Below are 26,879 nucleotides of genomic sequence, written 5' to 3'. Positions count from 1 at the left end.
CCTTTTCATTCAATGAATCATTGATTGAAGTTCGATACAAAGTTTGAATGAATGAAATTTGTTTCTTCCCAGATATTGACTGGGAGAGCTATTGCTCGAGTTCATTAGATGGGTCGGTGTTTGTCCAATGTGTGCAGGAGGGTTTCCTGACACAATATGTCGACAGGCCAACAAGAGGTGAGGCTATACTGGATTTGGTTCTCGGTAATGAACCAGGCCAGGTGTTAGACTGGGAGGTAGGTGAGCACTTCAGGGACAGTGACCACAACTCGGTGACTTTTACTTTAGTGATGGAGAGGGATAAGTGTGCGCCGCAGGGCAAGAGTTATAGCTGGGGGCAGGGAAATTATGATGCAGTGAGGCATGATTTAGGATGGGTGGATTGGAAAAACAGGCTTCAAGAGAAGAACACTAATGAGATGTGGGGATTGTTCAAGGAGCAGCTACTACGTGTCCTCAATAAGTATGTACCAGTCAGGCATGGTGTAAAGGGCCTTGTGAGGCAGCCGTGGTTTAGTAAGGAATTGGAATCCCTTGTGAAAGCGAAGAAGGCGGCATATGTAAAGATGAGGCGTGAAGGTTCAGTTGGGGCGATAGAGGTAGCCAGGAAGGATCTAAAGAGAGAGCTAAGAGATGCGAGAAGGGGACATGAAAAGTCTTTAGCTGGTAGGATTAGGGAAAACCCAAAGGCTTTCTATAGGTATGTCAGGAATAAAAGGATGACTAGTGTAGGTATCGGTCCAGTCAAGGATAGTAGTGGGAAGTTGTGTGTGGAGGCGGAGGAGATTGGAGAGACACTAAATCAATACTTTTCGTCAGTATTCAATCAGGAACAGGACACTGTTGCTGATGTGAATATGGAGTCACAAATGATTAGAATGGATGGCCTGTAAATATGCAGGGAAGAGGTTCTGGGAATATTGGAGAGGATGAAAATAGGCCCTCCTGGGCCTGATGAATGAGAGGAGCTCGACTCATTGAATTAGCCCTTGCAGTTTGTTTGATTGAATGAATGAGAGAAGGTCAACTCAAAGAATTATTCCTTGCAGTCTCTTTCATTGAATGAATGCGAGCAGTTTGTTTAATCGAATGAATGGCAAAAGCTGGACTCATTGGATTAGCACATGCAGTGTGTTTCATAGAATGAATGAGTGCAGTTTGATTCATTGAGTGAATGCAGTTGGATTCACTAAATAAATGATTTACGTTAGTTTCATTGCATCAACGAATACCTTTTCATTCAATGAATCATTGATTGAAGTTCGATACAAAGTTTGAATGAATGAAATTTGTTTCTTGAAATAATGGCAAAAGCTCCACTCATTGAATTAACACGGTCAGTCAGTTTCATTGAATGAGTAAATGCAGTCTGTTTCTTTTAATCCATGCCTTAAGCTCGTTGCATTGAATGATTGAAAGAAGATCAACACATTGAAGTAACACGTGCAGTTATCTTCGTCGAACGAATGAGTTTAGCTGGTAGCACTGAATGAAATGCAGAAGTTCTCCACTTTGAATTAACACGTGCAGTCCGTTTCCTTCAATGAATGAATGCAGTTTGATTCACTAAGTAAATGAGTAAAGTTGGTTTCAATGAATCAAAGAATAAGGTTTGATTCATTGACTCAATGGTTGAAGTTTTATTCAATGTTTGAATGAATGTCGTTTGTTTCCTTGAATGAAAGGGTTACGCTCGAGAAATGGAATAAATGAGAGAAACTCTACTCATTGCACTAACCCGTGCATTCTGTTTGATTGAATGAATGCATGCAGTTTGTTTGATTGAAAAAATGCATTTAGCTCGAAGCATGATTTAATGAAAGAAAGCTCTACTCATTGAATTAACACGTTCTGCTTGTTTCATTGAACGAATGATTCAAGCTTGACACATTGAATGAATGAGTGAAACTCTACTCATTGAATTAACAGATGCAGCCTGTTTCATTGAATGAATGCATGCAGTTTGTTTCATTGAATGAATGCGTTTAGCTCGTTGCATTGAATGAAAGCAGATGCTCTATTCTTTGATTTAACACATGCAGTGAGTTTCACTGAATGAATGAATGCAGTTTGATTCCCTAAGTAAAAGAGTAAAGTTGGTTTCCTTGAATCAACGAATAAGGTTTGATTCATTGAATCAATGTCTGAAATTTTATGCAACGTTTGAATGAATGTCGTTTGCTTCCTTGAATGAAAGGGTTACGCTCGAGAAATGGAATAAATGAGAGAAACTCTACTCATTCCACTCACCCATTCATTCTCTATCATTGAATGGATGCATGCAGTTTGTTGCACTGAATGAAAGTGTGCAGTTTCGTTCTTTGAATTCAGCAAGATCTGGAAAAATTGGATTAGCATGCTTAGTGTTTTTCATTGAACGAATGTCTGATCTTTGATTCATTGAGTGAGTGAATGCTGTTGGATTTCCTTAAGGAATGAGTTAAGTTTGTTTCATTGAATCAATGAATTGCGGTTGATTTTTTGAATCCATAATTGAAGATTGAATCAATGAATGAACGAATGCAGTTTGTTGAATTGAATTAAAGCGTTAAGCTCGAGACATTGCATAAATGAGAGAAGCTTCACACATTGAATTAGCACGTACAGTTTGTTTCATTGAACGAACGTGTGAAATTTTTTTTTGTTGAGTCAATGCGCTGAACTCGTGACATTAAATGAATGAGAGGAGCTCGACTCATTGAATTAGCATTTGCAGTTTGTTTCATTGAATGAATGAGAGACGGTCAACTCAAAGAATTATTCCTTGCAGTCTCTTTCATTGAATGAATGCGAGCAGTTTGTTTAATCGAATGAATGGCAAAAGCTGCACTCATTGGATTAGCACATGCAGTGTGTTTCATAGAATGAATGAGTGCAGTTTGATTCATTGAGTGAATGCAGTTGGATTCACTAAAGAAATGATTTACGTTAGTTTCATTGCATCAACGAATACCTTTTCATTCAATGAATCATTGATTGAAGTTCGATACAAAGTTTGAATGAATGAAATTTGTTTCTTCCCAGATATTGACTGGGAGAGCTATTGCTCGAGTTCATTAGATGGGTCGGTGTTTGTCCAATGTGTGCAGGAGGGTTTCCTGACACAATATGTCGACAGGCCAACAAGAGGTGAGGCTATACTGGATTTGGATCTCGGTAATGAACCAGGCCAGGTGTTAGACTGGGAGGTAGGTGAGCACTTCGGGGACAGTGACCACAACTCGGTGACTTTTACTTTAGTGATGGAGAGGGATAAGTGTGCGCCGCAGGGCAAGAGTTATAGCTGGGGGCAGGGAAATTATGATGCAGTGAGGCATGATTTAGGATGGGTGGATTGGAAAAACAGGCTTCAAGAGAAGAACACTAATGAGATGTGGGGATTGTTCAAGGAGCAGCTACTACGTGTCCTCAATAAGTATGTACCAGTCAGGCATGGTGTAAAGGGCCTTGTGAGGCAGCCGTGGTTTAGTAAGGAATTGGAATCCCTTGTGAAAGCGAAGAAGGCGGCATATGTAAAGATGAGGCGTGAAGGTTCAGTTGGGGCGATAGAGGTAGCCAGGAAGGATCTAAAGAGAGAGCTAAGAGATGCGAGAAGGGGACATGAAAAGTCTTTAGCTGGTAGGATTAGGGAAAACCCAAAGGCTTTCTATAGGTATGTCAGGAATAAAAGGATGACTAGTGTAGGTATCGGTCCAGTCAAGGATAGTAGTGGGAAGTTGTGTGTGGAGGCGGAGGAGATTGGAGAGACACTAAATCAATACTTTTCGTCAGTATTCAATCAGGAACAGGACACTGTTGCTGATGTGAATATGGAGTCACAAATGATTAGAATGGATGGCCTGTAAATATGCAGGGAAGAGGTTCTGGGAATATTGGAGAGGATGAAAATAGGCCCTCCTGGGCCTGATGAATGAGAGGAGCTCGACTCATTGAATTAGCCCTTGCAGTTTGTTTGATTGAATGAATGAGAGAAGGTCAACTCAAAGAATTATTCCTTGCAGTCTCTTTCATTGAATGAATGCGAGCAGTTTGTTTAATCGAATGAATGGCAAAAGCTGGACTCATTGGATTAGCACATGCAGTGTGTTTCATAGAATGAATGAGTGCAGTTTGATTCATTGAGTGAATGCAGTTGGATTCACTAAATAAATGATTTACGTTAGTTTCATTGCATCAACGAATACCTTTTCATTCAATGAATCATTGATTGAAGTTCGATACAAAGTTTGAATGAATGAAATTTGTTTCTTGAAATAATGGCAAAAGCTCCACTCATTGAATTAACACGGTCAGTCAGTTTCATTGAATGAGTAAATGCAGTCTGTTTCTTTTAATCCATGCCTTAAGCTCGTTGCATTGAATGATTGAAAGAAGATCAACACATTGAAGTAACACGTGCAGTTATCTTCGTCGAACGAATGAGTTTAGCTGGTAGCACTGAATGAAATGCAGAAGTTCTCCACTTTGAATTAACACGTGCAGTCCGTTTCCTTCAATGAATGAATGCAGTTTGATTCACTAAGTAAATGAGTAAAGTTGGTTTCAATGAATCAAAGAATAAGGTTTGATTCATTGACTCAATGGTTGAAGTTTTATTCAATGTTTGAATGAATGTCGTTTGTTTCCTTGAATGAAAGGGTTACGCTCGAGAAATGGAATAAATGAGAGAAACTCTACTCATTGCACTAACCCGTGCATTCTGTTTGATTGAATGAATGCATGCAGTTTGTTTGATTGAAAAAATGCATTTAGCTCGAAGCATGATTTAATGAAAGAAAGCTCTACTCATTGAATTAACACGTTCTGCTTGTTTCATTGAACGAATGATTCAAGCTTGACACATTGAATGAATGAGTGAAACTCTACTCATTGAATTAATAGATGCAGCCTGTTTCATTGAATGAATGCATGCAGTTTGTTTCATTGAATGAATGCGTTTAGCTCGTTGCATTGAATGAAAGCAGATGCTCTATTCTTTGATTTAACACATGCAGTGAGTTTCACTGAATGAATGAATGAATGCAGTTTGATTCCCTAAGTAAAAGAGTAAAGTTGGTTTCCTTGAATCAACGAATAAGGTTTGATTCATTGAATCAATGTCTGAAATTTTATGCAACGTTTGAATGAATGTCGTTTGCTTCCTTGAATGAAAGGGTTACGCTGGAGAAATGGAATAAATGAAAGAAACTCTACTCATTCCACTCACCCATTCATTCTCTATCATTGAATGGATGCATGCAGTTTGTTGCACTGAATGAAAGTGTGCAGTTTCGTTCTTTGAATTCAGCAAGATCTGGAAAAATTGGATTAGCATGCTTAGTGTTTTTCATTGAACGAATGTCTGATCTTTGATTCATTGAGTGATTGAATGCTGTTGGATTTCCTTAAGGAATGAGTTCAGTTTGTTTCATTGAATCAATGAATTGCGGTTGATTTTTTGAATCCATAATTGAAGATTGAATCAATGAATGAACGAATGCAGTTTGTTGAATTGAATTAAAGCGTTAAGCTCGAGACATTGCATAAATGAGAGAAGCTTCACACATTGAATTAGCACGTACAGTTTGTTTCATTGAACGAACGTGTGAAATTTTTTTTTGTTGAGTCAATGCGCTGAACTCGTGACATTAAATGAATGAGAGGAGCTCGACTCATTGAATTAGCATTTGCAGTTTGTTTCATTGAATGAATGAGAGACGGTCAACTCAAAGAATTATTCCTTGCAGTCTCTTTCATTGAATGAATGCGAGCAGTTTGTTTAATCGAATGAATGGCAAAAGCTGCACTCATTGGATTAGCACATGCAGTGTGTTTCATAGAATGAATGAGTGCAGTTTGATTCATTGAGTGAATGCAGTTGGATTCACTAAAGAAATGATTTACGTTAGTTTCATTGCATCAACGAATACCTTTTCATTCAATGAATCATTGATTGAAGTTCGATACAAAGTTTGAATGAATGAAATTTGTTTCTTCCCAGATATTGACTGGGAGAGCTATTGCTCGAGTTCATTAGATGGGTCGGTGTTTGTCCAATGTGTGCAGGAGGGTTTCCTGACACAATATGGCGACAGGCCAACAAGAGGTGAGGCTATACTGGATTTGGATCTCGGTAATGAACCAGGCCAGGTGTTAGACTGGGAGGTAGGTGAGCACTTCGGGGACAGTGACCACAACTCGGTGACTTTTACTTTAGTGATGGAGAGGGATAAGTGTGCGCCGCAGGGCAAGAGTTATAGCTGGGGGCAGGGAAATTATGATGCAGTGAGGCATGATTTAGGATGGGTGGATTGGAAAAACAGGCTTCAAGAGAAGAACACTAATGAGATGTGGGGATTGTTCAAGGAGCAGCTACTACGTGTCCTCAATAAGTATGTACCAGTCAGGCATGGTGTAAAGGGCCTTGTGAGGCAGCCGTGGTTTAGTAAGGAATTGGAATCCCTTGTGAAAGCGAAGAAGGCGGCATATGTAAAGATGAGGCGTGAAGGTTCAGTTGGGGCGATAGAGGTAGCCAGGAAGGATCTAAAGAGAGAGCTAAGAGATGCGAGAAGGGGACATGAAAAGTCTTTAGCTGGTAGGATTAGGGAAAACCCAAAGGCTTTCTATAGGTATGTCAGGAATAAAAGGATGACTAGTGTAGGTATCGGTCCAGTCAAGGATAGTAGTGGGAAGTTGTGTGTGGAGGCGGAGGAGATTGGAGAGACACTAAATCAATACTTTTCGTCAGTATTCAATCAGGAACAGGACACTGTTGCTGATGTGAATATGGAGTCACAAATGATTAGAATGGATGGCCTGTAAATATGCAGGGAAGAGGTTCTGGGAATATTGGAGAGGATGAAAATAGGCCCTCCTGGGCCTGATGAATGAGAGGAGCTCGACTCATTGAATTAGCCCTTGCAGTTTGTTTGATTGAATGAATGAGAGAAGGTCAACTCAAAGAATTATTCCTTGCAGTCTCTTTCATTGAATGAATGCGAGCAGTTTGTTTAATCGAATGAATGGCAAAAGCTGGACTCATTGGATTAGCACATGCAGTGTGTTTCATAGAATGAATGAGTGCAGTTTGATTCATTGAGTGAATGCAGTTGGATTCACTAAATAAATGATTTACGTTAGTTTCATTGCATCAACGAATACCTTTTCATTCAATGAATCATTGATTGAAGTTCGATACAAAGTTTGAATGAATGAAATTTGTTTCTTCCCAGATATTGACTGGGAGAGCTATTGCTCGAGTTCATTAGATGGGTCGGTGTTTGTCCAATGTGTGCAGGAGGGTTTCCTGACACAATATGTCGACAGGCCAACAAGAGGTGAGGCTATACTGGATTTGGTTCTCGGTAATGAACCAGGCCAGGTGTTAGACTGGGAGGTAGGTGAGCACTTCGGGGACAGTGACCACAACTCGGTGACTTTTACTTTAGTGATGGAGAGGGATAAGTGTGCGCCGCAGGGCAAGAGTTATAGCTGGGGCAGGGAAATTATGATGCAGTGAGGCATGATTTAGGATGGGTGGATTGGAAAAACAGGCTTCAAGAGAAGAACACTAATGAGATGTGGGGATTGTTCAAGGAGCAGCTACTACGTGTCCTCAATAAGTATGTACCAGTCAGGCATGGTGTAAAGGGCCTTGTGAGGCAGCCGTGGTTTAGTAAGGAATTGGAATCCCTTGTGAAAGCGAAGAAGGCGGCATATGTAAAGATGAGGCGTGAAGGTTCAGTTGGGGCGATAGAGGTAGCCAGGAAGGATCTAAAGAGAGAGCTAAGAGATGCGAGAAGGGGACATGAAAAGTCTTTAGCTGGTAGGATTAGGGAAAACCCAAAGGCTTTCTATAGGTATGTCAGGAATAAAAGGGTGACTAGTGTAGGTATCGGTCCAGTCAAGGATAGTAGTGGGAAGTTGTGTGTGGAGGCGGAGGAGATTGGAGAGACACTAAATCAATACTTTTCGTCAGTATTCAATCAGGAACAGGACACTGTTGCTGATGTGAATATGGAGTCACAAATGATTAGAATGGATGACCTGTAAATATGCAGGGAAGAGGTTCTGAGAATATTGGAGAGGATGAAAATAGGCCCTCCTGGGCCTGATGAATGAGAGGAGCTCGACTCATTGAATTAGCCCTTGCAGTTTGTTTGATTGAATGAATGAGAGAAGGTCAACTCAAAGAATTATTCCTTGCAGTCTCTTTCATTGAATGAATGCGAGCAGTTTGTTTAATCGAATGAATGGCAAAAGCTGGACTCATTGGATTAGCACATGCAGTGTGTTTCATAGAATGAATGAGTGCAGTTTGATTCATTGAGTGAATGCAGTTGGATTCACTAAATAAATGATTTACGTTAGTTTCATTGCATCAACGAATACCTTTTCATTCAATGAATCATTGATTGAAGTTCGATACAAAGTTTGAATGAATGAAATTTGTTTCTTGAAATAATGGCAAAAGCTCCACTCATTGAATTAACACGGTCAGTCAGTTTCATTGAATGAGTAAATGCAGTCTGTTTCTTTTAATCCATGCCTTAAGCTCGTTGCATTGAATGATTGAAAGAAGATCAACACATTGAAGTAACACGTGCAGTTATCTTCGTCGAACGAATGAGTTTAGCTGGTAGCACTGAATGAAATGCAGAAGTTCTCCACTTTGAATTAACACGTGCAGTCCGTTTCCTTCAATGAATGAATGCAGTTTGATTCACTAAGTAAATGAGTAAAGTTGGTTTCAATGAATCAAAGAATAAGGTTTGATTCATTGACTCAATGGTTGAAGTTTTATTCAATGTTTGAATGAATGTCGTTTGTTTCCTTGAATGAAAGGGTTACGCTCGAGAAATGGAATAAATGAGAGAAACTCTACTCATTGCACTAACCCGTGCATTCTGTTTGATTGAATGAATGTATGCAGTTTGTTTGATTGAAAAAATGCATTTAGCTCGAAGCATGATTTAATGAAAGAAAGCTCTACTCATTGAATTAACACGTTCTGCTTGTTTCATTGAACGAATGATTCAAGCTTGACACATTGAATGAATGAGTGAAACTCTACTCATTGAATTAACAGATGCAGCCTGTTTCATTGAATGAATGCATGCAGTTTGTTTCATTGAATGAATGCGTTTAGCTCGTTGCATTGAATGAAAGCAGATGCTCTATTCTTTGATTTAACACATGCAGTGAGTTCCACTGAATGAATGAATGCAGTTTGATTCCCTAAGTAAAAGAGTAAAGTTGGTTTCCTTGAATCAACGAATAAGGTTTGATTCATTGAATCAATGTCTGAAATTTTATGCAACGTTTGAATGAATGTCGTTTGCTTCCTTGAATGAAAGGGTTACGCTGGAGAAATGGAATAAATGAGAGAAACTCTACTCATTCCACTCACCCATTCATTCTCTATCATTGAATGGATGCATGCAGTTTGTTGCACTGAATGAAAGTGTGCAGTTTCGTTCTTTGAATTCAGCAAGATCTGGAAAAATTGGATTAGCATGCTTAGTGTTTTTCATTGAACGAATGTCTGATCTTTGATTCATTGAGTGATTGAATGCTGTTGGATTTCCTTAAGGAATGAGTTAAGTTTGTTTCATTGAATCAATGAATTGCGGTTGATTTTTTGAATCCATAATTGAAGATTGAATCAATGAATGAACGAATGCAGTTTGTTGAATTGAATTAAAGCGTTAAGCTCGAGACATTGCATAAATGAGAGAAGCTTCACACATTGAATTAGCACGTACAGTTTGTTTCATTGAACGAACGTGTGAAATTTTTTTTGTTGAGTCAATGCGCTGAACTCGTGACATTAAATGAATGAGAGGAGCTCGACTCATTGAATTAGCATTTGCAGTTTGTTTCATTGAATGAATGAGAGACGGTCAACTCAAAGAATTATTCCTTGCAGTCTCTTTCATTGAATGAATGCGAGCAGTTTGTTTAATCGAATGAATGGCAAAAGCTGGACTCATTGGATTAACACATGCAGTGTGTTTCATAGAATGAATGAGAGCAGTTTGATTCATTGAGTGAATGCAGTTGGATTCACTAAATAAATGATTTACGTTAGTTTCATTGCATCAACGAATACCTTTTCATTCAATGAATCATTGATTGAAGTTCGATACAAAGTTTGAATGAATGAAATTTGTTTCTTCCCAGATATTGACTGGGAGAGCTATTGCTCGAGTTCATTAGATGGGTCGAGTTGAGTTTCACTCATTCATTCAATGTGTCAAGCTTGAATCATTCGTTCAATGAAACAAGCAGAACGTGTTAATTCAATGAGTAGAGCTTTCTTTCATTAAATCATGCTTCGAGCTAAATGCATTTTTTCAATCAAACAAACTGCATACATTCATTCAATCAAACAGAATGCACGGGTTAGTGCAATGAGTAGAGTTTCTCTCATTTATTCCATTTCTCGAGCGTAACCCTTTCATTCAAGGAAACAAACGACATTCATTCAAACATTGAATAAAACTTCAACCATTGAGTCAATGAATCAAACCTTATTCTTTGATTCATTGAAACCAACTTTACTCATTTACTTAGTGAATCAAACTGCATTCATTCATTGAAGGAAACGGACTGCACGTGTTAATTCAAAGTGGAGAACTTCTGCATTTCATTCAGTGCTACCAGCTAAACTCATTCGTTCGACGAAGATAACTGCACGTGTTACTTCAATGTGTTGATCTTCTTTCAATCATTCAATGCAACGAGCTTAAGGCATGGATTAAAAGAAACAGACTGCATTTACTCATTCAATGAAACTTACTGACCGTGTTAATTCAATGAGTGGAGCTTTTGCCATTATTTCAAGAAACAAATTTCATTCATTCAAACTTTGTATCGAACTTCAATCAATGATTCATTGAATGAAAAGGTATTCGTTGATGCAATGAAACTAACGTAAATCATTTATTTAGTGAATCCGACTGCATTCACTCAATGAATCAAACTGCACTCATTCATTCTATGAAACACACTGCATGTGCTAATCCAATGAGTCCAGCTTTTGCCATTCATTCGATTAAACAAACTGCTCGCATTCATTCAATGAAAGAGACTGCAAGGAATAATTCTTTGAGTTGACCTTCTCTCATTCATTCAATCAAACAAACTGCAAGGGCTAATTCAATGAGTCGAGCTCCTTTCATTCATCAGGCCCAGGAGGGCCTATTTTCATCCTCTCCAATATTCCCAGAACCTCTTCCCTGCATATTTACAGGCCATCCATTCTAATCATTTGTGACTCCATATTCACATCAGCAACAGTGTCCTGTTCCTGATTGAATACTGACGAAAAGTATTGATTTAGTGTCTCTCCAATCTCCTCCGCCTCCACACACAACTTCCCACTACTATCCTTGACTGGACCGATACCTACACTAGTCATCCTTTTATTCCTGACATACCTATAGAAAGCCTTTGGGTTTTCCCTAATCCTACCAGCTAAAGACTTTTCATGTCCCCTTCTCGCATCTCTTAGCTCTCTCTTTAGATCCTTCCTGGCTACCTCTATCGCCCCAACTGAACCTTCACGCCTCATCTTTACATATGCCGCCTTCTTCGCTTTCACAAGGGATTCCAATTCCTTACTAAACCACGGCTGCCTCACAAGGCCCTTTACACCATGCCTGACTGGTACATACTTATTGAGGACACGTAGTAGCTGCTCCTTGAACAATCCCCACATCTCATTAGTGTTCTTCTCTTGAAGCCTGTTTTTCCAATCCACCCATCCTAAATCATGCCTCACTGCATCATAATTTCCCTGCCCCCAGCTATAACTCTTGCCCTGCGGCGCACACTTATCCCTCTCCATCACTAAAGTAAAAGTCACCGAGTTGTGGTCACTGTCCCCGAAGTGCTCACCTACCTCCCAGTCTAACACCTGGCCTGGTTCATTACCGAGATCCAAATCCAGTATAGCCTCACCTCTTGTTGGCCTGTCGACATATTGTGTCAGGAAACCCTCCTGCACACATTGGACAAACACCGACCCATCTAATGAACTCGAGCAATAGCTCTCCCAGTCAATATCTGGGAAGAAACAAATTTCATTCATTCAAACTTTGTATCGAACTTCAATCAATGATTCATTGAATGAAAAGGTATTCGTTGATGCAATGAAACTAACGTAAATCATTGATTTAGTGAATCCAACTGCATTCACTCAATGAATCAAACTGCACTCATTCATTCTATGAAACACACTGCATGTGCTAATCCAATGAGTCCAGCTTTTGCCATTCATTCGATTAAACAAACTGCTCGCATTCATTCAATGAAAGAGACTGCAAGGAATAATTCTTTGAGTTGACCGTCTCTCATTCATTCAATGAAACAAACTGCAAATGCTAATTCAATGAGTCGAGCTCCTCTCATTCATTTAATGTCACGAGTTCAGCGCATTGACTCAACAAAAAAAAATTTCACACGTTCGTTCAATGAAACAAACTGTACGTGCTAATTCAATGTGTGAAGCTTCTCTCATTTATGCAATGTCTCGAGCTTAACGCTTTAATTCAATTCAACAAACTGCATTCGTTCATTCATTGATTCAATCTTCAATTATGGATTCAAAAAATCAACCGCAATTCATTGATTCAATGAAACAAACTTAACTCATTCCTTAAGGAAATCCAACAGCATTCAATCACTCAATGAATCAAAGATCAGACATTCGTTCAATGAAAAACACTAAGCATGCTAATCCAATTTTTCCAGATCTTGCTGAATTCAAAGAACGAAACTGCACACTTTCATTCAGTGCAACAAACTGCATGCATCCATTCAATGATAGAGAATGAATGGGTGAGTGGAATGAGTAGAGTTTCTCTCATTTATTCCATTTCTCGAGCGTAACCCTTTCATTCAAGGAAGCAAACGACATTCATTCAAACGTTGCATAAAATTTCAGACATTGATTCAATGAATCAAACCTTATTCGTTGATTCAAGGAAACCAACTTTACTCTTTTACTTAGGGAATCAAACTGCATTCATTCATTCAGTGAAACTCACTGCATGTGTTAAATCAAAGAATAGAGCATCTGCTTTCATTCAATGCAACGAGCTAAACGCATTCATTCAATGAAACAAACTGCATGCATTCATTCAATGAAACAGGCTGCATCTGTTAATTCAATGAGTAGAGTTTCACTCATTCATTCAATGTGTCAAGCTTGAATCATTCGTTCAATGAAACAAGCAGAACGTGTTAATTCAATGAGTAGAGCTTTCTTTCATTAAATCATGCTTCGAGCTAAATGCATTTTTTCAATCAAACAAATTGCATACATTCATTCAATCAAACAGAATGCACGGGTTAGTACAATGAGTAGAGTTTCTCTCATTTATTCCATTTCTCGAGCGTAACCCTTTCATTCAAGGAAACAAACGACATTCATTCAAACATTGAATAAAACTTCAACCATTGAGTCAATGAATCAAACCTTATTCTTTGATTCATTGAAACCAACTTTACTCATTTACTTAGTGAATCAAACTGCATTCATTCATTGAAGGAAACGGACTGCACGTGTTAATTCAAAGTGGAGAACTTCTGCATTTCATTCAGTGCTACCAGCTAAACTCATTCGTTCGACGAAGATAACTGCACGTGTTACTTCAATGTGTTGATCTTCTTTCAATCATTCAATGCAACGAGCTTAAGGCATGGATTAAAAGAAACAGACTGCATTTACTCATTCAATGAAACTTACTGACCGTGTTAATTCAATGAGTGGAGCTTTTGCCATTATTTCAAGAAACAAATTTCATTCATTCAAACTTTGTATCGAACTTCAATCAATGATTCATTGAATGAAAAGGTATTCGTTGATGCAATGAAACTAACGTAAATCATTTATTTAGTGAATCCAACTGCATTCACTCAATGAATCAAACTGCACTCATTCATTCTATGAAACACACTGCATGTGCTAATCCAATGAGTCCAGCTTTTGCCATTCATTCGATTAAACAAACTGCTCGCATTCATTCAATGAAAGAGACTGCAAGGAATAATTCTTTGAGTTGACCTTCTCTCATTCATTCAATCAAACAAACTGCAAGGGCTAATTCAATGAGTCGAGCTCCTCTCATTCATCAGGCCCAGGAGGGCCTATTTTCATCCTCTCCAATATTCCCAGAACCTCTTCCCTGCATATTTACAGGCCATCCATTCTAATCATTTGTGACTCCATATTCACATCAGCAACAGTGTCCTGTTCCTGATTGAATACTGACGAAAAGTATTGATTTAGTGTCTCTCCAATCTCCTCCGCCTCCACACACAACTTCCCACTACTATCCTTGACTGGACCGATACCTACACTAGTCATCCTTTTATTCCTGACATACCTATAGAAAGCCTTTGGGTTTTCCCTAATCCTACCAGCTAAAGACTTTTCATGTCCCCTTCTCGCATCTCTTAGCTCTCTCTTTAGATCCTTCCTGGCTACCTCTATCGCCCCAACTGAACCTTCACGCCTCATCTTTACATATGCCGCCTTCTTCGCTTTCACAAGGGATTCCAATTCCTTACTAAACCACGGCTGCCTCACAAGGCCCTTTACACCATGCCTGACTGGTACATACTTATTGAGGACACGTAGTAGCTGCTCCTTGAACAATCCCCACATCTCATTAGTGTTCTTCTCTTGAAGCCTGTTTTTCCAATCCACCCATCCTAAATCATGCCTCACTGCATCATAATTCCCCTGCCCCCAGCTATAACTCTTGCCCTGCGGCGCACACTTATCCCTCTCCATCACTAAAGTAAAAGTCACCGAGTTGTGGTCACTGTCCCCGAAGTGCTCACCTACCTCCCAGTCTAACACCTGGCCTGGTTGATTACCGAGATCCAAATCCAGTATAGCCTCACCACTTGTTGGCCTGTCGACATATTGTGTCAGGAAACCCTCCTGCACACATTGGACAAACACCGACCCATCTAATGAACTCGAGCAATAGCTCTCCCAGTCAATATCTGGGAAGAAACAAATTTCATTCATTCAAACTTTGTATCGAACTTCAATCAATGATTCATTGAATGAAAAGGTATTCGTTGATGCAATGAAACTAACGTAAATCATTTATTTAGTGAATCCAACTGCATTCACTCAATGAATCAAACTGCACTCATTCATTCTATGAAACACACTGCATGTGCTAATCCAATGAGTCCAGCTTTTGCCATTCATTCGATTAAACAAACTGCTCGCATTCATTCAATGAAAGAGACTGCAAGGAATAATTCTTTGAGTTGACCGTCTCTCATTCATTCAATGAAACAAACTGCAAATGCTAATTCAATGAGTCGAGCTCCTCTCATTCATTTAATGTCACGAGTTCAGCGCATTGACTCAACAAAAAAAAATTTCACACGTTCGTTCAATGAAACAAACTGTACGTGCTAATTCAATGTGTGAAGCTTCTCTCATTTATGCAATGTCTCGAGCTTAACGCTTTAATTCAATTCAACAAACTGCATTCGTTCATTCATTGATTCAATCTTCAATTATGGATTCAAAAAATCAACGCAATTCATTGATTCAATGAAACAAACTTAACTCATTCCTTAAGGAAATCCAACAGCATTCAATCACTCAATGAATCAAAGATCAGACATTCGTTCAATGAAAAACACTAAGCATGCTAATCCAATTTTTCTAGATCTTGCTGAATTCAAAGAACGAAACTGCACACTTTCATTCAGTGCAACAAACTGCATGCATCCATTCAATGATAGAGAATGAATGGGTGAGTGGAATGAGTAGAGTTTCTCTCATTTATTCCATTTCTCCAGCGTAACCCTTTCATTCAAGGAAGCAAACGACATTCATTCAAACGTTGCATAAAATTTCAGACATTGATTCAATGAATCAAACCTTATTCGTTGATTCAAGGAAACCAACTTTACTCTTTTACTTAGGGAATCAAACTGCATTCATTCATTCAGTGAAACTCACTGCATGTGTTAAATCAAAGAATAGAGCATCTGCTTTCATTCAATGCAACGAGCTAAACGCATTCATTCAATGAAACAAACTGCATGCATTCATTCAATGAAACAGGCTGCATCTGTTAATTCAATGAGTAGAGTTTCACTCATTCATTCAATGTGTCAAGCTTGAATCATTCGTTCAATGAAACAAGCAGAACGTGTTAATTCAATGAGTAGAGCTTTCTTTCATTAAATCATGCTTCGAGCTAAATGCATTTTTTCAATCAAACAAACTGCATACATTCATTCAATCAAACAGAATGCACGGGTTAGTGCAATGAGTAGAGTTTCTCTCATTTATTCCATTTCTCGAGCGTAACCCTTTCATTCAAGGAAACAAACGACATTCATTCAAACATTGAATAAAACTTCAACCATTGAGTCAATGAATCAAACCTTATTCTTTGATTCATTGAAACCAACTTTACTCATTTACTTAGTGAATCAAACTGCATTCATTCATTGAAGGAAACGGACTGCACGTGTTAATTCAAAGTGGAGAACTTCTGCATTTCATTCAGTGCTACCAGCTAAACTCATTCGTTCGACGAAGATAACTGCACGTGTTACTTCAATGTGTTGATCTTCTTTCAATCATTCAATGCAACGAGCTTAAGGCATGGATTAAAAGAAACAGACTGCATTTACTCATTCAATGAAACTTACTGACCGTGTTAATTCAATGAGTGGAGCTTTTGCCATTATTTCAAGAAACAAATTTCATTCATTCAAACTTTGTATCGAACTTCAATCAATGATTCATTGAATGAAAAGGTATTCGTTGATGCAATGAAACTAACGTAAATCATTTATTTAGTGAATCCAACTGCATTCACTCAATGAATCAAACTGCACTCATTCATTCTATGAAACACACTGCATGTGCTAATCCAATGAGTCCAGCTTTTGCCATTCATTCGATTAAACAAACTGCTCGCATTCATTCAATGAAAGAGACTGCAAGGAATAATTCTTTGAGTTGACCTTCTCTCATTCATTCAATCAAACAAACTGCAAGGGCTAATTCAATGAGTCGAGCTCCTCTCATTCATCAGGCCCAGGAGGGCCTATTTTCATCCTCTCCAATATTCCCAGAACCTCTTCCCTGCATATTTACAGGCCATCCATTCTAATCATTTGTGACTCCATATTCACATCAGCAACAGTGTCCTGTTCCTGATTGAATACTGACGAAAAGTATTGATTTAGTGTCTCTCCAATCTCCTCCGCCTCCACACACAACTTCCCACTACTATCCTTGACTGGACCGATACCTACACTAGTCATCCTTTTATTCCTGACATACCTATAGAAAGCCTTTGGGTTTTCCCTAATCCTACCAGCTAAAGACTTTACATGTCCCCTTCTCGCATCTCTTAGCTCTCTCTTTAGATCCTTCCTGGCTACCTCTATCGCCCCAACTGAACCTTCACGCCTCATCTTTACATATGCCGCCTTCTTCGCTTTCACAAGGGATTCCAATTCCTTACTAAACCACGGCTGCCTCACAAGGCCCTTTACACCATGCCTGACTGGTACATACTTATTGAGGACACGTAGTAGCTGCTCCTTGAACAATCCCCACATCTCATTAGTGTTCTTCTCTTGAAGCCTGTTTTTCCAATCCACCCATCCTAAATCATGCCTCACTGCATCATAATTTCCCTGCCCCCAGCTATAACTCTTGCCCTGCGGCGCACACTTATCCCTCTCCATCACTAAAGTAAAAGTCACCGAGTTGTGGTCACTGTCCCCGAAGTGCTCACCTACCTCCCAGTCTAACACCTGGCCTGGTTGATTACCGAGATCCAAATCCAGTATAGCCTCACCTCTTGTTGGCCTGTCGACATATTGTGTCAGGAAACCCTCCTGCACACATTGGACAAACACCGACCCATCTAATGAACTCGAGCAATAGCTCTCCCAGTCAATATCTGGGAAGAAACAAATTTCATTCATTCAAACTTTGTATCGAACTTCAATCAATGATTCATTGAATGAAAAGGTATTCGTTGATGCAATGAAACTAACGTAAATCATTTATTTAGTGAATCCAACTGCATTCACTCAATGAATCAAACTGCACTCATTCATTCTATGAAACACACTGCATGTGCTAATCCAATGAGTGCAGCTTTTGCCATTCATTCGATTAAACAAACTGCTCGCATTCATTCAATGAAAGAGACTGCAAGGAATAATTCTTTGAGTTGACCGTCTCTCATTCATTCAATGAAACAAACTGCAAATGCTAATTCAATGAGTCGAGCTCCTCTCATTCATTTAATGTCACGAGTTCAGCGCATTGACTCAACAAAAAAAAAATTCACACGTTCGTTCAATGAAACAAACTGTACGTGCTAATTCAATGTGTGAAGCTTCTCTCATTTATGCAATGTCTCGAGCTTAACGCTTTAATTCAATTCAACAAACTGCATTCGTTCATTCATTGATTCAATCTTCAATTATGGATTCAAAAAATCAACCGCAATTCATTGATTCAATGAAACAAACTTAACTCATTCCTTAAGGAAATCCAACAGCATTCAATCACTCAATGAATCAAAGATCAGACATTCGTTCAATGAAAAACACTAAGCATGCTAATCCAATTTTTCCAGATCTTGCTGAATTCAAAGAACGAAACTGCACACTTTCATTCAGTGCAACAAACTGCATGCATCCATTCAATGATAGAGAATGAATGGGTGAGTGGAATGAGTAGAGTTTCTCTCATTTATTCCATTTCTCCAGCGTAACCCTTTCATTCAAGGAAGCAAACGACATTCATTCAAACGTTGCATAAAATTTCAGACATTGATTCAATGAATCAAACCTTATTCGTTGATTCAAGGAAACCAACTTTACTCTTTTACTTAGGGAATCAAACTGCATTCATTCATTCAGTGAAACTCACTGCATGTGTTAAATCAAAGAATAGAGCATCTGCTTTCATTCAATGCAACGAGCTAAACGCATTCATTCAATGAAACAAACTGCATTCAATGAAACAGGCTGCATCTGTTAATTCAATGAGTAGAGTTTCACTCATTCATTCAATGTGTCAAGCTTGAATCATTCGTTCAATGAAACAAGCAGAACGTGTTAATTCAATGAGTAGAGCTTTCTTTCATTAAATCATGCTTCGAGCTAAATGCATTTTTTCAATCAAACAAACTGCATACATTCATTCAATCAAACAGAATGCACGGGTTAGTGCAATGAGTAGAGTTTCTCTCATTTATTCCATTTCTCGAGCGTAACCCTTTCATTCAAGGAAACAAACGACATTCATTCAAACATTGAATAAAACTTCAACCATTGAGTCAATGAATCAAACCTTATTCTTTGATTCATTGAAACCAACTTTACTCATTTACTTAGTGAATCAAACTGCATTCATTCATTGAAGGAAACGGACTGCACGTGTTAATTCAAAGTGGAGAACTTCTGCATTTCATTCAGTGCTACCAGCTAAACTCATTCGTTCGACGAAGATAACTGCACGTGTTACTTCAATGTGTTGATCTTCTTTCAATCATTCAATGCAACGAGCTTAAGGCATGGATTAAAAGAAACAGACTGCATTTACTCATTCAATGAAACTGACTGACCGTGTTAATTCAATGAGTGGAGCTTTTGCCATTATTTCAAGAAACAAATTTCATTCATTCAAACTTTGTATCGAACTTCAATCAATGATTCATTGAATGAAAAGGTATTCGTTGATGCAATGAAACTAACGTAAATCATTTATTTAGTGAATCCAACTGCATTCACTCAATGAATCAAACTGCACTCATTCATTCTATGAAACACACTGCATGTGCTAATCCAATGAGTCCAGCTTTTGCCATTCATTCGATTAAACAAACTGCTCGCATTCATTCAATGAAAGAGACTGCAAGGAATAATTCTTTGAGTTGACCTTCTCTCATTCATTCAATCAAACAAACTGCAAGGGCTAATTCAATGAGTCGAGCTCCTCTCATTCATCAGGCCCAGGAGGGCCTATTTTCATCCTCTCCAATATTCCCAGAACCTCTTCCCTGCATATTTACAGGCCATCCATTCTAATCATTTGTGACTCCATATTCACATCAGCAACAGTGTCCTGTTCCTGATTGAATACTGACGAAAAGTATTGATTTAGTGTCTCTCCAATCTCCTCCGCCTCCACACACAACTTCCCACTACTATCCTTGACTGGACCGATACCTACACTAGTCATCCTTTTATTCCTGACATACCTATAGAAAGCCTTTGGGTTTTCCCTAATCCTACCAGCTAAAGACTTTTCATGTCCCCTTCTCGCATCTCTTAGCTCTCTCTTTAGATCCTTCCTGGCTACCTCTATCGCCCCAACTGAACCTTCACGCCTCATCTTTACATATGCCGCCTTCTTCGCTTTCACAAGGGATTCCAATTCCTTACTAAACCACGGCTGCCTCACAAGGCCCTTTACACCATGCCTGACTGGTACATACTTATTGAGGACACGTAGTAGCTGCTCCTTGAACAATCCCCACATCTCATTAGTGTTCTTCTCTTGAAGCCTGTTTTTCCAATCCACCCATCCTAAATCATGCCTCACTGCATCATAATTTCCCTGCCCCCAGCTATAACTCTTGCCCTGCGGCGCACACTTATCCCTCTCCATCACTAAAGTAAAAGTCACCGAGTTGTGGTCACTGTCCCCGAAGTGCTCACCTACCTCCCAGTCTAACACCTGGCCTGGTTGATTACCGAGATCCAAATCCAGTATAGCCTCACCTCTTGTTGGCCTGTCGACATATTGTGTCAGGAAACCCTCCTGCACACATTGGACAAACACCGACCCATCTAATGAACTCGAGCAATAGCTCTCCCAGTCAATATCTGGGAAGAAACAAATTTCATTCATTCAAACTTTGTATCGAACTTCAATCAATGATTCATTGAATGAAAAGGTATTCGTTGATGCAATGAAACTAACGTAAATCATTTATTTAGTGAATCCAACTGCATTCACTCAATGAATCAAACTGCACTCATTCATTCTATGAAACACACTGCATGTGCTAATCCAATGAGTGCAGCTTTTGCCATTCATTCGATTAAACAAACTGCTCGCATTCATTCAATGAAAGAGACTGCAAGGAATAATTCTTTGAGTTGACCGTCTCTCATTCATTCAATGAAACAAACTGCAAATGCTAATTCAATGAGTCGAGCTCCTCTCATTCATTTAATGTCACGAGTTCAGCGCATTGACTCAACAAAAAAAAATTTCACACGTTCGTTCAATGAAACAAACTGTACGTGCTAATTCAATGTGTGAAGCTTCTCTCATTTATGCAATGTCTCGAGCTTAACGCTTTAATTCAATTCAACAAACTGCATTCGTTCATTCATTGATTCAATCTTCAATTATGGATTCAAAAAATCAACCGCAATTCATTGATTCAATGAAACAAACTTAACTCATTCCTTAAGGAAATCCAACAGCATTCAATCACTCAATGAATCAAAGATCAGACATTCGTTCAATGAAAAACACTAAGCATGCTAATCCAATTTTTCCAGATCTTGCTGAATTCAAAGAACGAAACTGCACACTTTCATTCAGTGCAACAAACTGCATGCATCCATTCAATGATAGAGAATGAATGGGTGAGTGGAATGAGTAGAGTTTCTCTCATTTATTCCATTTCTCGAGCGTAACCCTTTCATTCAAGGAAGCAAACGACATTCATTCAAACGTTGCATAAAATTTCAGACATTGATTCAATGAATCAAACCTTATTCGTTGATTCAAGGAAACCAACTTTACTCTTTTACTTAGGGAATCAAACTGCATTCATTCATTCAGTGAAACTCACTGCATGTGTTAAATCAAAGAATAGAGCATCTGCTTTCATTCAATGCAACGAGCTAAACGCATTCATTCAATGAAACAAACTGCATGCATTCATTCAATGAAACAGGCTGCATCTGTTAATTCAATGAGTAGAGTTTCACTCATTCATTCAATGTGTCAAGCTTGAATCATTCGTTCAATGAAACAAGCAGAACGTGTTAATTCAATGAGTAGAGCTTTCTTTCATTAAATCATGCTTCGAGCTAAATGCATTTTTTCAATCAAACAAACTGCATACATTCATTCAATCAAACAGAATGCACGGGTTAGTGCAATGAGTAGAGTTTCTCTCATTTATTCCATTTCTCGAGCGTAACCCTTTCATTCAAGGAAACAAACGACATTCATTCAAACATTGAATAAAACTTCAACCATTGAGTCAATGAATCAAACCTTATTCTTTGATTCATTGAAACCAACTTTACTCATTTACTTAGTGAATCAAACTGCATTCATTCATTGAAGGAAACGGACTGCACGTGTTAATTCAAAGTGGAGAACTTCTGCATTTCATTCAGTGCTACCAGCTAAACTCATTCGTTCGACGAAGATAACTGCACGTGTTACTTCAATGTGTTGATCTTCTTTCAATCATTCAATGCAACGAGCTTAAGGCATGGATTAAAAGAAACAGACTGCATTTACTCATTCAATGAAACTGACTGACCGTGTTAATTCAATGAGTGGAGCTTTTGCCATTATTTCAAGAAACAAATTTCATTCATTCAAACTTTGTATCGAACTTCAATCAATGATTCATTGAATGAAAAGGTATTCGTTGATGCAATGAAACTAACGTAAATCATTTATTTAGTGAATCCAACTGCATTCACTCAATGAATCAAACTGCACTCATTCATTCTATGAAACACGCTGCATGTGCTAATCCAATGAGTCCAGCTTTTGCCATTCATTCGATTAAACAAACTGCTCGCATTCATTCAATGAAAGAGACTGCAAGGAATAATTCTTTGAGTTGACCTTCTCTCATTCATTCAATCAAACAAACTGCAAGGGCTAATTCAATGAGTCGAGCTCCTCTCATTCATCAGGCCCAGGAGGGCCTATTTTCATCCTCTCCAATATTCCCAGAACCTCTTCCCTGCATATTTACAGGCCATCCATTCTAATCATTTGTGACTCCATATTCACATCAGCAACAGTGTCCTGTTCCTGATTGAATACTGACGAAAAGTATTGATTTAGTGTCTCTCCAATCTCCTCCGCCTCCACACACAACTTCCCACTACTATCCTTGACTGGACCGATACCTACACTAGTCATCCTTTTATTCCTGACATACCTATAGAAAGCCTTTGGGTTTTCCCTAATCCTACCAGCTAAAGACTTTTCATGTCCCCTTCTCGCATCTCTTAGCTCTCTCTTTAGATCCTTCCTGGCTACCTCTATCGCCCCAACTGAACCTTCACGCCTCATCTTTACATATGCCGCCTTCTTCGCTTTCACAAGGGATTCCAATTCCTTACTAAACCACGGCTGCCTCACAAGGCCCTTTACACCATGCCTGACTGGTACATACTTATTGAGGACACGTAGTAGCTGCTCCTTGAACAATCCCCACATCTCATTAGTGTTCTTCTCTTGAAGCCTGTTTTTCCAATCCACCCATCCTAAATCATGCCTCACTGCATCATAATTTCCCTGCCCCCAGCTATAACTCTTGCCCTGCGGCGCACACTTATCCCTCTCCATGCACACATTGGACAAACACCGACCCATCTAATGAACTCGAGCAATAGCTCTCCCAGTCAATATCTGGGAAGAAACAAATTTCATTCATTCAAACTTTGTATCGAACTTCAATCAATGATTCATTGAATGAAAAGGTATTCGTTGATGCAATGAAACTAACGTAAATCATTTCTTTAGTGAATCCAACTGCATTCACTCAATGAATCAAACTGCACTCATTCATTCTATGAAACACACTGCATGTGCTAATCCAATGAGTCCAGCTTTTGCCATTCATTCGATTAAACAAACTGCTCGCATTCATTCAATGAAAGAGACTGCAAGGAATAATTCTTTGAGTTGACCGTCTCTCATTCATTCAATGAAACAAACTGCAAATGCTAATTCAATGAGTCGAGCTCCTCTCATTCATTTAATGTCACGAGTTCAGCGCATTGACTCAACAAAAAAAAATTCACACGTTCGTTCAATGAAACAAACTGTACGTGCTAATTCAATGTGTGAAGCTTCTCTCATTTATGCAATGTCTCGAGCTTAACGCTTTAATTCAATTCAACAAACTGCATTCGTTCATTCATTGATTCAATCTTCAATTATGGATTCAAAAAATCAACCGCAATTCATTGATTCAATGAAACAAACTTAACTCATTCCTTAAGGAAATCCAACAGCATTCAATCACTCAATGAATCAAAGATCAGACATTCGTTCAATGAAAAACACTAAGCATGCTAATCCAATTTTTCCAGATCTTGCTGAATTCAAAGAACGAAACTGCACACTTTCATTCAGTGCAACAAACTGCATGCATCCATTCAATGATAGAGAATGAATGGGTGAGTGGAATGAGTAGAGTTTCTCTCATTTATTCCATTTCTCCAGCGTAACCCTTTCATTCAAGGAAGCAAACGACATTCATTCAAACGTTGCATAAAATTTCAGACATTGATTCAATGAATCAAACCTTATTCGTTGATTCAAGGAAACCAACTTTACTCTTTTACTTAGGGAATCAAACTGCATTCATTCATTCAGTGAAACTCACTGCATGTGTTAAATCAAAGAATAGAGCATCTGCTTTCATTCAATGCAACGAGCTAAACGCATTCATTCAATGAAACAAACTGCATGCATTCATTCAATGAAACAGGCTGCATCTGTTAATTCAATGAGTAGAGTTTCACTCATTCATTCAATGTGTCAAGCTTGAATCATTCGTTCAATGAAACAAGCAGAACGTGTTAATTCAATGAGTAGAGCTTTCTTTCATTAAATCATGCTTCGAGCCAAATGCATTTTTTCAATCAAACAAACTGCATACATTCATTCAATCAAACAGAATGCACGGGTTAGTGCAATGAGTAGAGTTTCTCTCATTTATTCCATTTCTCGAGCGTAACCCTTTCATTCAAGGAAACAAACGACATTCATTCAAACATTGAATAAAACTTCAACCATTGAGTCAATGAATCAAACCTTATTCTTTGATTCATTGAAACCAACTTTACTCATTTACTTAGTGAATCAAACTGCATTCATTCATTGAAGGAAACGGACTGCACGTGTTAATTCAAAGTGGAGAACTTCTGCATTTCATTCAGTGCTACCAGCTAAACTCATTCGTTCGACGAAGATAACTGCACGTGTTACTTCAATGTGTTGATCTTCTTTCAATCATTCAATGCAACGAGCTTAAGGCATGGATTAAAAGAAACAGACTGCATTTACTCATTCAATGAAACTGACTGACCGTGTTAATTCAATGAGTGGAGCTTTTGCCATTATTTCAAGAAACAAATTTCATTCATTCAAACTTTGTATCGAACTTCAATCAATGATTCATTGAATGAAAAGGTATTCGTTGATGCAATGAAACTAACGTAAATCATTTATTTAGTGAATCCAACTGCATTCACTCAATGAATCAAACTGCACTCATTCATTCTATGAAACACGCTGCATGTGCTAATCCAATGAGTCCAGCTTTTGCCATTCATTCGATTAAACAAACTGCTCGCATTCATTCAATGAAAGAGACTGCAAGGAATAATTCTTTGAGTTGACCTTCTCTCATTCATTCAATCAAACAAACTGCAAGGGCTAATTCAATGAGTCGAGCTCCTCTCATTCATCAGGCCCAGGAGGGCCTATTTTCATCCTCTCCAATATTCCCAGAACCTCTTCCCTGCATATTTACAGGCCATCCATTCTAATCATTTGTGACTCCATATTCACATCAGCAACAGTGTCCTGTTCCTGATTGAATACTGACGAAAAGTATTGATTTAGTGTCTCTCCAATCTCCTCCGCCTCCACACACAACTTCCCACTACTATCCTTGACTGGACCGATACCTACACTAGTCATCCTTTTATTCCTGACATACCTATAGAAAGCCTTTGGGTTTTCCCTAATCCTACCAGCTAAAGACTTTTCATGTCCCCTTCTCGCATCTCTTAGCTCTCTCTTTAGATCCTTCCTGGCTACCTCTATCGCCCCAACTGAACCTTCACGCCTCATCTTTACATATGCCGCCTTCTTCGCTTTCACAAGGGATTCCAATTCCTTACTAAACCACGGCTGCCTCACAAGGCCCTTTACACCATGCCTGACTGGTACATACTTATTGAGGACACGTAGTAGCTGCTCCTTGAACAATCCCCACATCTCATTAGTGTTCTTCTCTTGAAGCCTGTTTTTCCAATCCACCCATCCTAAATCATGCCTCACTGCATCATAATTTCCCTGCCCCCAGCTATAACTCTTGCCCTGCGGCGCACACTTATCCCTCTCCATCACTAAAGTAAAAGTCACCGAGTTGTGGTCACTGTCCCCGAAGTGCTCACCTACCTCCCAGTCTAACACCTGGCCTGGTTGATTACCGAGATCCAAATCCAGTATAGCCTCACCTCTTGTTGGCCTGTCGACATATTGTGTCAGGAAACCCTCCTGCACACATTGGACAAACACCGACCCATCTAATGAACTCGAGCAATAGCTCTCCCAGTCAATATCTGGGAAGAAACAAATTTCATTCATTCAAACTTTGTATCGAACTTCAATCAATGATTCATTGAATGAAAAGGTATTCGTTGATGCAATGAAACTAACGTAAATCATTTATTTAGTGAATCCAACTGCATTCACACAATGAATCAAACTGCACTCATTCATTCTATGAAACACACTGCATGTGCTAATCCAATGAGTCCAGCTTTTGCCATTCATTCGATTAAACAAACTGCTCGCA

Source organism: Hemiscyllium ocellatum, chromosome 39, assembly GCF_020745735.1.
Source record: "Hemiscyllium ocellatum isolate sHemOce1 chromosome 39, sHemOce1.pat.X.cur, whole genome shotgun sequence".
NCBI lineage: Eukaryota > Metazoa > Chordata > Chondrichthyes > Orectolobiformes > Hemiscylliidae > Hemiscyllium > Hemiscyllium ocellatum.
This window is presented reverse-complemented; position numbering follows the sequence as displayed.